The sequence below is a fragment of the Protopterus annectens genome, chromosome 9.part0, assembly GCF_019279795.1.
Source record: "Protopterus annectens isolate FY-2018-M chromosome 9.part0, PAN1.0, whole genome shotgun sequence".
In the NCBI taxonomy this organism is placed as follows: Eukaryota; Metazoa; Chordata; order Ceratodontiformes; family Protopteridae; genus Protopterus; species Protopterus annectens.
The window spans coordinates 175,863,444-175,877,847 of record NC_056743.1 but is presented as its reverse complement, the minus strand read 5'-3'; the positions used below and the strand labels follow the sequence as shown (position 1 = coordinate 175,877,847).

The following is a 14,404-nucleotide window of genomic DNA, read 5'->3' as shown; positions in this document are numbered from 1 at the left end:
TAAGTTTTGGGGGTGGAGGTCAGGGGGAGTTGAGAGGGAGGAAATGTGGCAGTAGACGGGAAGGGTTGCTGTAGTGATTTAATTAGTAGGAGGAAAGGGCAGGCATAGGACCATTTTGAAAGAAAGGGCTGATGTTTTAAGTTAGAATGGGATGGGTATGCCTTTAAAATTGACTGAAATGTAATTAAGTTTTAATTAATTAATGAATGCTGTTCAAGAATAAAAGTGTGTGCTGATTCATAGAGTTATCTGATGAAGTCTCTACATGAGATGAAAGCACTTATGGAACATTGTGGTTATTATTAAAGACTGTTTTAACGTGACACTTCTGTTGGACTTGGTTCTTTTTCATTTTTTTTGTTGGTTTTTGAATTTAGCCACTGTTATTTCTGTTTTATCAGGAAAGGGCAGGCAGTCATTTTGCCATTGGTGCTTGGGCTTTTCGTGGTCAGGGAGTGAATTAGTCCCTCCCATTCTCCCACTGATGTGGAAGCTTTATATAGATTGTTAGTGGGCTTTCCAGATGAGAATGTAACAGTAGAGCTGATAACAGGGTTTTCTGATTATGTCATGGGTGGGGGGAAGTGGAAAGATGGTGACGAATTTGCATGCGGTGTGAGAGAAAAAATCTATTTTGCAAGAGTTAATGGATAAGGACCTGCAAGCTGGGCACTTACTAGCTCCTTTTGAAATCCTGTCTTTTGTTAGTTTTAGCATTTTGCCATTAGTTTCATGCCAAAGACGACCCCGGAGAAGTTCTGTATGATTTATCATCTGTCATTCCCTAAAGGGGAGTCAGTTAATGACTACATTTGTAAGGCTGATGCATAAGTCCAGTATGCTTCACTGGATGATGCCGTGAAAGTGATCAAGCAGTTTGCAGATCCTTGGCTTGTGAAGCCGGAGATCGAGTCAGCCTTCTGGCACTTCCCTTTATAGCAAGAGGATTGGCCGTTGCTCGACATGCCGCTGGGTGGGAAGTTTTATTTTGACAAGGCCAGGCAGGAGCTTAGGAGGGTATCTTAGACTTCAAAGACTTATGCAAGGAATGAGGGGTTCTCCCTGGCACAAGGAAAAGTAAGGGACGGAGCAAAGCACTTACATTCTTGGGATTGATAATTGATGTGAACAGGGGGTTTGTTTTGTTCGCTGTCTGAGAAGCTGGGCTGGGGAAACTCAAGGGTGGGGTGAACTGCTTTAGGCCGTAGGACAAGGCTAGAGTCAAGGAAGTCATGGAGCTTTTGGGTTTGTTGAATTTTGCTTATTGAGCGGTTCACTCAGGCAGGAAGTCTGTAGATCACTGGTCAATATGTTGAAGGGGACACACAGTAAACATCATTGGGTGAAACTGAGTAGCCTGCTAAAGGAGGACCTGAAGCTGTGGTCAAATGTCCTTGAGAAGTATAATGGGACTTCCTTTTGGAAGGAGGAATGGATAACTGAGGCATAGTTGTGGTTGTACACCAATGCAGAAGCAGCAGCACATGGGATAGGGGTCTTATTTTGGAGGGGCCTGATTTGCAGCAACTTGGCCAGTGAGTTGGATTGAGGAGGGATGTGCCAGGAACTTATGCCAATTTGGGCAGCATCTGTCCTGTGGTAGGATAAGTTGTGAGGTAAGAAAAGGTAATTTTCATTTCTGACAATCAAGTGGTTGTGCAGGTGTTAGCTAGAAAGATGACCACATCACAATTTTGTTAGTCTTGAGAAAATGGGTTTTAGAGAGTTTATTGACTAACTTTTCATTTTCAGGTAAACATTTACCAGAGAAAACAAATCAGAGAGCTGATAGTCTCTCCTGTTATCAGATTTACAGGTTTCAGGAATTGATAACAGAGGCAGACATGTAACCAGTACTGTTGCCATAAGAGTGTGGATCACCAATAATGCATAGTTGGACAGATAGTTCAGCATTCTTGTGCGAATTCCACTCAGAAAGCTTAAAGTAGCAGCTTTGTCCTCATTTGATACTTTTGATAAGAGATTATCAGAGGCTAAAAGGTGCTGGTTGGTACATCATTTGTTACATTTTCTGGTTTCTAGGCAGCTTTAAGGGATGCCTGTGAAATCCATTAAAGTCCATTTCGTGGCTGTTGCTATTACTGCTCAGCTGGTAGTTGCAGAGGATGTTTCCAAATATTGGGCAGTCAGTTGGATGTTTAAAGGCTGGGAGTGGGTAGCAAGTCAAAGTGTGGATGGCTGTCTCCTCTTGATGAGGCAGATTTTGACAAAGTTGAAGGGTTTGTGGTTATTAGGAGAGGCAGGTGACTATATGGTGTGGGCAACTTTATCAGTGTGGATGTATAGAGCACCATTTAGAGTGGGTGAACAGTTACATTCATTGTGGCAATCTAAAACAGATCAATTAGGGAAGTGCTTACAGATCATCTTGCGTAAGAACACTCAGCAATTCATACGCCTGGTGGCAAGGATTTGACGACTTCAGATGGTACAAGCAGTTATGGCAAGTGGAACTGTTCTTACTTTAGCTGGCAAGGTCATTAAGGCATCCCAATTCATTGTTATAATTAGGAGGGCACTTCAGTCTTGGGACTCGTATTAAAGGGAGCAGGTTTTCAATGCACTCTTTTCGTACAGGAAGAGCATCCAATTTGGCGCTGGAATGGAAATCAGTTGAGCTGATTAAGAGGGTAGGTCGTTGATCATCTGGTGCTTTTTTGAGTTACATTAGATAAGTTGTTGATTTGTGTTGACACAGTAGATAATTATTTTTTTTAGGTGGGAATATTGTCATTTTAAGCCATTAATTCATGCACTAGGCTGTGCGACAACATGAAATCAGGCCAGAAGGAACTTGGCTGGAGTTATGTAGCAATGGTTGGAATGTGTTTTGTCATGGAGTGACAGGCATGAGAAGGCAACATCTTTTGGATGAAATAGAAGCCATTCGGGCATTGATTGGTGTATCTTGTACTTTGGCTGCACATTTGATGGGTAATGATTTGGGTTTGGTCCCTAAAATGCAGTTGTTGGCTAGACTAGTACGAGACTTGGTGGTACTGACACAAACATATCCTGGTATGATAATTGTTTGGTCAGAGACTGTACTGCGGGTAGAAGGGAGCCACATGAATAAGTGTTTCGGTATTGAGCAGGCTAGACAATTTGTTAGTCCTAGATTAGGATGGACTGTGGGGGAACTGAAGATTTGGACTATGGGACATAGAAATTTTGATGACAAGATCCTTCTTTGTGTGGATGGAGTCCATTTGAATGATGTGGATTTAGACTTATTTAATGTGCACACTGCATTATTTTTACAGGATTTGGTTAAGTGGGTATAGGTTTGGGGAAAAAGGGGAGGGACAGTGAGAGCAGGCTGGTGGGCAGAAGAGGGTATTACTGAACCCCTCTTCTGCTCCCCTTCTTTTACCCACTCTTTCTTTGGTTATGTTTGAATTATTTTGTGGAGGGTAAGGAAGTGAAGCAGGGTCACACTGCTTCTTATTTAACTAGTATTAAAGTGAGAACATTTTAACACTGTTTTATGGAGGGCAAGTGATGGTGAGGAATTTAATGCTGCCTTTCAAAACAGTTCATAATTGTTGATTATGAATGTTATTTTTTTGTTTAATATGCTTAATATAAGCATATAAGGTGGAGGTACTGCCCGTGTCTACTCCAACCTTCTTACCTTAATTCCCCTCCAAATTCCAATTCCTCAATTCCAGAACACTGAACTAACTGCTGGAATTCTAAAACTAAACAAACATAAAAATATCTGCATCACTGCCCTATACATCTCACCTGGTAACAATATCTCCACACTCGAAAATATTCTCCTATGGGCTTCTACTGAAATTAACTATGAAACTTATATCCTTAGTGATGTGAATATTGACTGGAATAAAATCAATTGCCCCTCTCCCTTCCTATCCATTAACCTCTATAACTTCACTCAAATAATCCTCTCCTCCATCACTCGACCTAACAAAATAAACCCTCCCGGATCCACTATAGATTGGATCCTAGTCTCAGATCCAAATAAAATAACCAATTCTGGCATAATTCCTAATACCTTTAGCGACCACCTCCCAGCCTTCATGCATCACTCAACTAGTTCCTCCCCACACCAGCATCAGTACATTCAAACACATAACCTCAGTAGCTTCAACCTAACTACTTTCTCAAATACTTTCAAACAAATGAACTGGCAAATTCTAAACATCCTTCCTCTTGACAAGGCTATAGAATACTTTAACTCTGTCTTCCTTGATACTTTAAACTCACTAGCCCCACTAAGAAACAAAAGGATAAAAACTAAAACTGCTCCTTGGCTATCCAAAGAGAAAACAGATTATGTACCACAGAGACAAACTATGGAAGCTTTAACAAAACAATCTGGACAATACCTTGCTCCAATATAAACAGCTCCGCAACCGTGCAAAACAACTAATCACCAAAGACAAAAAATCCTACTATATCAAACTTCAGTCCAATAACAATAAAACCCCCCAAAAATTCTGGAACTCAGTAAACTCACTCCTCAATCCAGGCTCCAAGAATAATCCCTGTCCTGACCCAAGTAAATCTGATCTCGAACTAGGCTCTGAATTTAACTCATTTTTCATAGACACCCTCACCAAGACATTTCCCAATAATAACCCAACTGCTCTACACTCTCCCCCTTCTAACTCACCTCATCTGTTTGAACTCAAACCCATCTCCACTAACTTTATAAAAAAACTTTTGTCCAAACTTAAACCTTGCTCTAACGCTCCAGACAATATTCCCTCTTCCTTCCTAAAATGTGCTGCTGATGGCATTGCACTCCCAATCAGCATCATCATCAACCGATCCATAAAAGAATCATACGTCCCCAAACTCCGGCGCTCGGCTTATATTCTTCCTCTTCATAAAGGAAGCAAAAATACCAGCATCTCAAACTTTCGCCCCATTGCTTTGTTCTCACCAATCTCCAAAATCCTAGAAAAATGCATCCACCTCCAACTTGTGCCTTTCCTGACCCTAAACAATCTTCTCACTCCTACCCAGCTTGGCTTCCGTCCAGGCCATAGCACAATAACTGCTCTACTCACTTTCCTAGAAACTGTCAATCAAGCCCGAGATTCAGGCCACTTAGTTTCTACTGTTTTACTCGATCTGTGTAAAGCCTATGATACTGTTTCCCACAAGCACCTTCTCTGTCATCTCTCAAACCTTAATCTCTCACATAATGCTTTATCCTGGTTCTCCAGCTATCTATCAGACAGATCACAGGCAGTCATCAAATGGAAGAACTCCATCTCTTCCTTCCTACCTACCCCAACTGGCGTACCACAGGGATCCATCCTTGGGCCAATGCTTTTTAACATCTTCATCAATAACTTTCACACTGCTATTCCTGATGCTAAAATCATTCAATGCACAGATGATTCAACCTTAGTCTGCTCTGCCTCAAACCTCTCTGAATTGCTGACTAAAACCCAAACTGCCTTCTCAACAACTGAAAACTGGATGCACCAAAACCACCTCTCTCTCAATGCAAATAAATCAAAGATTCTACTATTCCTCCCACAAAGACCCTCTCCTATGATAAAAACAACTTCAAAGTCTACAGTCAAACCAACTCACCTATAGAAGTAGTCCCCTCTGCTAAACTACTTGGCATTACTGTAGATGAACATCTCAAGTTTGACATTCATATTCAACAAAATATTAAGAAAACCCACCAAAAGCTAGGTATGCTGTATAGGAATAATCACTTTCTCTCCAACTCTACCAGGCAAACTCTGGCCTCGACTTATCTTCTTCCTTCCTTATTATACGGAGCCCCTCTCCTAACCAACCTGTCCTCCTCTATCACCTCTAAACTAGAAAACTGCTACAACAAAATCTCTAAATTTGCCTCTAAATCTAAAAATACCACCCATCACTGCCTAATCCTACAATTCCTGAATTGGCTTGAACTCCCAAACTACCTAGACTATCTCCAACTCACTACTGCACATAAGACTCATATTTCACCCAACAAAATGTCCCGCTCTAACATCCTTCCCCCTTATACACCCAACAGAGCTCTCAGATCTGAAAATCAGAACTTAATTACTATCCATAAATCTAAACGTCCTGCTGGCCAACTTCTCCTATCTTTCTCACTAGGCAAAAAATGGAATTCTCTTCCCTCCACACGAAGAACCATACCAAACTCAGAAAACTTCAAAACCCAACTATTCAAACACCTGTCCACTAAATGGAAATGTACCTGCCTTCACCCAACCTAATCCAAGGGGGTTCTCGCTCTGGTTCCCAAGCTCTACAGCTCTCATAGTTATCTTCTTATGAGACTATCTAAGCTCTCAACAATTTCTATAGCTTCTCTCTAAACTCTCACCTCCTACAGCTACCCTCACACAGCCCAACCTTGTAAATATTGTAAATAGCAGTCTACTGTTGATGTGTGTATGTAAAGCGTATTTATATTTTTTTAAAAGGTTTGTATGTAAACTGTTTCCACACCTAACCCATATCTGTTTTCCTCAAATGAAACTGTGTGATCCCTACCTTCAAGCTTAATGAATTTGTTAACTCTGCATGATATTGAATGCATAACTATTCTACATAAGATCTTTAATATTAACTAGCATTTGTATCTAAATTGTATAATGCGTCTTAGAGCTTTTCTCCCCCGGGCCTCCACTGAAAATGGGTCAATTCGGCCCAGTGGACTTTCCCGTAATCAAATTGCAAATAAATAAAACTAAATAAATAAATATAATAAACATGGCATGAGCTGGTATGTTTATTTGTAAGAGGGAGATCTGGGCAATTACCAACATTTTTTTTGTAACAGCTATGACATGAAAAGAGAGTAAACCATTCCGTGTCTCTCCTAATCTCATCCCCACACAAAACATAACGGCAATCTTGCATCCTATTTAAAGACTAAAATGAACCAGTCAGTTTCCCCTGCACTTGGTCAAATCTAAACTGCATATGTTCTTACTTGCTATATTTCTTCCTCAATTTGGAATTCCATGACTATATTTTCAGCAGGAAATCTTGCCAGTTGCAGGCTATTTTGTTATGTTGGCAGTGACTCAAATGTTCTATTTTACATTTTTTTCATTCAGTCAAGGCTTTGATCAGATTCTTTTGTCTGCTTGAAACTTCAATTTACTCACACTTAAACGAAAAGAATTCTGACCAAATGCCTTTCAGTGAAATTGAGCACCTTGGTCTTACTTTTATTAGAGACTTCTTCAGAATATATACAAACACAGTATTGCACAAACTTTTAAACAGCCAAATAAACTATGTGATCTAGGTCACGTGACCAAGACATCAAGTGACTAAACACTTCAAGATACATAGCAAATAAAAAAAAATATACAAAAACAAGTACCAAACAAAACGTGTCTTTACAGTTTGGCAGCCCTCAGTTTTAAAACACAATTAATAGTTATGTTTCAATTAAACCTGGAGATATCCCAGAATTTAATCTCAATTGCCATAGCATGGTAGCAACTCCCTGTAGTCAATCATATCTTCCCAGTTTCTACCTAGTACTGCATAAGAACTTGTTCCAATACAAAAAATTATGACCTTTTTGAAACTGGTGCACTGTTGTGCATGCTTACTAAGGGCATTAGTTAAATCTTTGGGTTTTATACCATAATTATGTTCATAAATCCTTTGCCTGAGTGGGCGTTATGCCTTCCCCACATAAAAACTATAATAGGCCATACAAGAGGCAATATAAACCACCCTATTTGTAATTATAATTTTGCGCACAACCAATGGTACTTTTATATCATGGTACAGTTATATTAGTTGTGTTACTGATACATCTGCTTTGGCTGCAACAGCCACACTTAGTCATTTTTCCAACAACCTGAGTAGGAGGCAGACTTACTATAATTATGTTCAAGCTTATCCTTAAGGTTCCTTTTGTACACAAATAAAGGCTCATCACCCAAAACTTGTTTAGGGGACCATTATGACTGATTAAGTCCCAATTATGATATATTATGTTTTTTTCAAATACCTGTCATTCTTGTCAAAAGGTAATCTAGAAGTTTTAAAACTGACACCCATACATTTGGATACCACTGAGGAAAGAAATACAGACCACTTTTTGGAATTTCCACCACTGAGATGGAAGTAACAGTGCTTTGTAAAAATGAGTACAGATGACCAAGTAACAACTTCTAGAATACTTCTAAAATCCTTTCCAAAAAGGCATAGATGAAGCCTAGACCCTAGTACAGTGGGCTTTGACCTTGCCTGGAAAAAACTGTTATGGTGAGTATAACAAAAGTTAGTAGCCTTAGACAACCATTTGAAAATATGTCTGCTTTAACACAGGTTCTTACCTTCACAAAAAAGATTTAGTTCTGCTAAAAGCCAAAACAGCACAGACTTGGTTGGTCGAAAAAAAAAACTGCCTTTAATATAAGCACTTTTGTTCTGGAATATACCAAGACTTCTTCAGATAACTAAAACAACAAACACTCCAGTATTTAAAATCAAGGCAATAAATCACATGACAACTCTGCACCTTTTCATTAAAGAAACAAAGTATCAGAACCAAACAGTACCTACTGCCATCTAAGCTGCCTAATACAAAACAAATAAAATATACACTTTCAGTGGTTAGTAAAATGGACACTTAATTGTACAAACAGCCCTGATATGTATCCATAAAAATAAATGGTTAAATAAACATGCAATCAATTAGAAATATAGAATAAAAAGTAAGCTAGCAGTCTAAAAAAGTTTTCTGTATGCAAATAGTGAATGACCATACATATACCCATGTAAATATATCAGCTATTCTAATTATAAAAGTTTGTGTAAAATTACCCAAACATTAAAAATATTCTTCTTGTTGACCTGCAGTAAGCTTTTAACTTCAACAAACATACTGTAGATATCACATCATTTAACCCGGGGGGGGGGGGGGTACCAGCATTCAACCAGAGTTGCCATTTAAGTTCATTCTTCTCCAATAGCAACCCCCATGGATCTCCCAGAGGGTTAACAATTTCTTGTTCCACTACAATAAATTTAAAACTGAGCTGGGTGATCGATCAAATGTTTAGCTACTGCATTGCTTTGACTTTTATTTTTAATTGCATAAAGGTGCTCATACATCCTTACTTTTAGCATGCATTCAGTTTTCCCCAGGTAAAATGCCTGACAACTCTGACAAAGTACAATAAACCACCCCCTAAAATATACAGTCAAAATGTCCAATAATCCTGTATGGATTACCACTAATAATAAACCGAGTGGAATCCAGAATAGAATGACAAAAGTGGCATCTACCACATTTAAATGTGCCATTCTTTTTCCTTGTGTTCTCGCCCCTTGAGGTAGTTTAAAACAAAATTTTAAAACGAATACCCATTTCATATACAAGGGAAGGTCTATCGCTAATCCCACATCCTATATCAGAAAAATCTGGTAGGAGCACCCAGTTCTTATTCAAAACCCACCACATAGGAGGACTATGGCTGACAAAGTTTGCAGATGACTGCAAACTGGGCGCCATAGTGGAAAGTACATCGGACACAGATATCCTTCAGAGGGGTCTCACAGAAACTGATAACTGGTGCCAGAGCCATGGCCTGAAGTTAAATGTCAAAAAATGTATAGTCATACCCTTCGGGAAAAACAAGGTAACCCCAAGCTACCATATAGGTGGCAATCCATTAAGCACAGAAGAGGTTATCAGGGATCTGGGGACCCAGGTTGACAGTGGCCTTTCTTTTGACACTCACATTGCTAAAGTGGTTAGAAAGACCTTCTACACTGCCCACCTGATCATGAAGGGATTCACATCCAGATCAAGTGAGGTCATTGTTCCCCTGTACTCTTCACTTATCAGACCAATGATCGAGTACAATGCCCCATTCGGGATGTATCTCACCCGACACCTGCAGCAATTGGACAGACCCCAAAAGTTCCTCACCAAAAGGATAAAGGGACTCCAAAATCTGTCAAATGCTGCCAGACTGAAGAAACTCCAGCTCTATTCAGTCGCATACCGCCTGCTCAGAGGTGACCTGTGCCTGACATACAAGGCCATGTCCAACCCGGAATTAATGGACATGCTCCACCTCAAAAAATCCAAATCTACCAGATCCACTAGAGCAAGCGACTTAAACCTTAGCACGGATATAAATAGGACATGCTGGAGGGATAGATTTGTCACCCAGAGACTCCCTATGCTGTGGAATAAATTCCCAGTCCATGTGAGGCAGAGCACCTCGATGGCTCTGTTCAAGAGAAATCTTGACCGGTGGATGGGAGATCGTAGGTTTACCCCGGGAATCATCTCTGTGTCACTGCTGGACAGAGGCACAACAAACTAATGGGCACAGTATTTTTTAACATAAGGGGTGGCGTAAGCCACAAAACTTTGGGCTAGGCTTATAAATGCCTTAGGGCAGATAGCCTAGTATAAACCTATGAAACCTATGAATCCGATGAGGACATTGTAATGAAACTACATTTAAAGCCAGGTTCACTAACGTGCTAGGGAACACTGGGAGACTCAACTATGGTGGTAACATTTGTAACAGGTCTTAACCCCCCTTCCTTTGACAAGCTCGAAGTAAAAACATTCAATCTCCTTTTAGCAATAATCTTATTCATAGAATTTTTTGGGGTACCCCTTTCTCAGGCACATACCTTTTACAATATTATATTCATCCAAAAATTCATTAAAAAGGCTAGTCATCTGTGTAGCAGGGACAAATTACCCCCTTTACTATGTTTTTTTTTCTAACTAATCAGATGTGAACTTGAAAAATGCAAAAAGGAATTTGAGCAGGTTGGCTTACGATATACTCTAGATGCGATTCTCCTCTTAACACTGTTCTTAATTTAACATCCAGGTAACAAATACTACTCTCCTCAATATCGTGGGAAAAATGCAAAAAAAATTCAGTAGTCCCATTAATATATTTCTATAAATTCAGGAATCTTATATTTTTCATCCTTCCAAATAAATATATCAAGGTACCTCATGTAGAGGTATCATGACTCCTTAAAGGGACTACCGAACACGAATTGAGTTTCCAATTCCATCATCACTTAGTGTAGAGAGATCCACAAGCTGATCCCATAGCAACATCTTTTGGCTGGAGAAAATGTTGATGCTCAAAGAAAATAAAACTGTTACACAAAACCAACTCCAGCAATTGTGTATACAAGTTAATCTTGCTCTGGGGCATACACAGACACACTGTAAACCTATACTGTGTAGTATCACTGTGTATAGGTCCTTTACATCAACTGTTAAATACACCAGGGCATCATCGTAGACCAAATCATTGCACTTACTTAGAAAATCCCAGGAATCCTTACAAAGATATTCCATACCCTGTACCACCTCCTTTAAATGGTGGTCTGGTCAGGAAATTTAGCCAGCAGAGAGGTAATGGAACACCTGGAATCAACAACTGGACACATGGGAGGGTGGTAAAGATCTTTATGTATCTTCAGTATCCCGAAGATTGCGGGTGTCACAGGTTTTTATATGCAAACAGTTAACTTCATTAATATTAATCTGCTGTTGCATTACCAAATCAAACAGTATTACATTAATTCTGGTGTGAGCCACATTCATTTCATTTTTAGATACTTGACAGTAAGCCTCATTAATAAAATGTTGTACATCTTTTCAATATACTGCAAATTATCCATTAAAACAACCCCTCCCTTTTTATCGGGCTTCATAACCCAAATGCCAGAGTATCTTAAGTTCTGTATTAAATTCAACTCCTCATTATTCAAATTGGTACAACTAGAGTTCATTTTACTCACTAAGTTAAATCTAAAATCTAACTTGCACATCTTTTTGAACAAATTCACCATTGCGTGGGGGGGGGGGGGTTGTAAATGCTTGACAGTTTTAAATCATGTTCAACCGGCTTACTGCTACTGTCAAGCAAAAGACAAGTTCAAATTTCAATGTGTAAAATCCATTAAAACGCTAGCAATGTCAGTCCTCATCTCCAAAACATAGGAAAACCCATTAGAAAAAAATGTTTGCATGCTTTTGTTGCACAGCTAAAGGTGAACAATTAAACATATTAAAAGTCACCTACATGATTAGCTATAATGGAAACAGTAGTCTCCTCACAGGTACAACCAGCTACATAATTCAGCACTTCTAGTTTTTCCTGCTTGCAGAACTCCCCCATTGCCTCCTCGCAAGCTGGGATGAGTAATTGCGGCTCGATCATTGGCAATGTTGCAACTGCTGATTCCCCTTCAGTCATTCTAATCAACGTGGGGGTGGATTCTCTAAAGGGAGTTCCTCGAAATCCAGCTCCTCATGTTGTTGCCTCTTCTCATATCCTCCCTGGACAAACTCCATTTATGAATTAGTGGCTGGGTTCATTCTACCTCCCCATTCTTGAGATTGTGGTAGCAATGAACAGGCTTTCCTGTTCATTTATTCAAGCCTATCCCTTTCGAGTTTGCCATTCTTCCTCTCTCTAATCCTGTCCACTTGCACATCTACTGTATGGTAGATGCGCGAATGTTGCAACTTATACTGATAGTAACTAATGTCATCCATGTTAGCATTTGTGATGAAAGGCAATCTTCCCAGCCCAGCTATCTGGAATTTGGTAAATAATTATATGTAATTTGTGAATATCAACATGATGTATACAAGCACTTGTGTTACAAATGTATTAGAGCTGTATGGCATGTGTACATCAAACTGCTTGAAGGTATTTGGAAAGTGCTGTATGAAATGTAGCCACTGTGTACCCTACTGTAAAAGAACAGAAATGTACGTGTACTATTTTAAGTGTTAAATGCATATATTTTAACAATGGAAACTGGGATACAAGAGGTTAACCTCAGTCTAGTAAATTTTAAAAAACAGCTAAAATTAAATTACTTCATTTCTACACAATAAAAGATAAGGACACCAGAGCTCCTATGGAAGGGGAGCTGTGAAGGGTTACAAAGACAGAGTTGAGACAGGCTCAGCTCTCAGACCTTACATTACAAGGCTTGAGGGAGGCAGCCAGTGAGGCACCTGATTCTCAAGGAAAAGGAGAATATGTATACTGGGACAAAGGGTTCCTGCATAGAAGTGGACACCTTTGGGAGGGCTAGAGAGTGAGAGAATACAGCAGTTGGTAGTGCCTACAACCTACCATCTGGTACTTCAAGCCATAGCCCATGACATTCCCTTTGCAGGTCATATGGGCATAAATCGTACAAAAGACACATTATGCAGAACCTATACTGGCCTGGGAGTTCCAGGGATGTAACAGGCAGGATCATTGAGCAGTGCCAAAAGATACGCAAGGCAGGAGACAAGGTCAAAGCTCCTTGAGGAGCCATTTCAAAGGGTAGGTATGGAGATTGTGGGGTCTCTGAGTACCCCAAGTATATCCTTAGTGGTAGCTGATTATGCTACCAGATACCCTGAAGCCTGTCCTTCATTGAGGCAGAAAAGGTGGAAAATGCTTTGTTAGAGATTTTCAGCAGGGCTGGTTTCCCAAGAGAAATACAGACTGACAGAGGTGGCAATTTTATGTCAGACCTGCTGGTTTGTCTGTGGAAGCACTATGGGGGTGAAGCACCTAAAGACCACCCCCTAGCATCCCCAGACTAATGGTCTGGTGGAGAGGTTAAACTGCACACTAAAGACCATGCTATGGGCATTTTCAGACCAGTTTAACAGGAAGTGGGGACAATAACTGCCCCATCTGTTGTCTGCTTGCAGAGCGGTGTCCCAGGAATCCACAGGATTTTCACCCTTTGAGTTACTGTATGGCCATAGGGTGAGGGGACCTCTAGATGTGATGAGTGGAGGGTGAGTGTGAATCCCACAAGGAGTCTGTTGTGGCATATGTACTAAACCTCAGGACAAGGCTCAAGAAACTCATGCGCTTGGCCCAAGAGAACCTGGCAGAAGCCCAACAGCAGGAAAAGGTCTGGTATGGCAGGAATACTTGAGCTAGAGAGTATGCTGTGGGACAGCAGGTTATGGTTCTCATTCCTGTCAGGCACAACAAGCTGCAGGCAGCTTGGGAGAGACCCTTCAAAGTAGTAAGGAAGGTCAGTGAAGTTAACTATGTGGCAGAACTGCTAGGCAGGGGCACAAACTGCATCATGTTAACACTATGACACCTTATCATGACAGGGAGGCCGTGGTGCTAAGTATCTGCAGTAGAAAGCAGAAAGAGTCTGAGGGGGGTCCTATGGCTACAGGGAGCCAGCCAGCAAAATCCCAAGTTACTATGGTGGAGCCTAGGGTTGCAGGCATACGACAGGACAGTGCATCATCATAGTGGGGTCAGCAATGCCAATGCAGATGGGGTCTCAAGACAGGGAATGGGGTAATGCATTCCCAGATAGGCTCATTCCTCTCAAACGTTTCTCAATGGTCACTTGAAAAATTAAC

General features: G+C 40.3%; 1 protein-coding gene across 1 annotated transcript in view; it reads right to left on the bottom strand.

The window, feature by feature from the left end:
* PPFIBP1 (PPFIA binding protein 1) overlaps positions 1–14,404 on the bottom strand; it is a 2,404,664-nt gene that overhangs the window by 6,747 nt on the left and 2,383,513 nt on the right. The window lies entirely within an intron of this gene.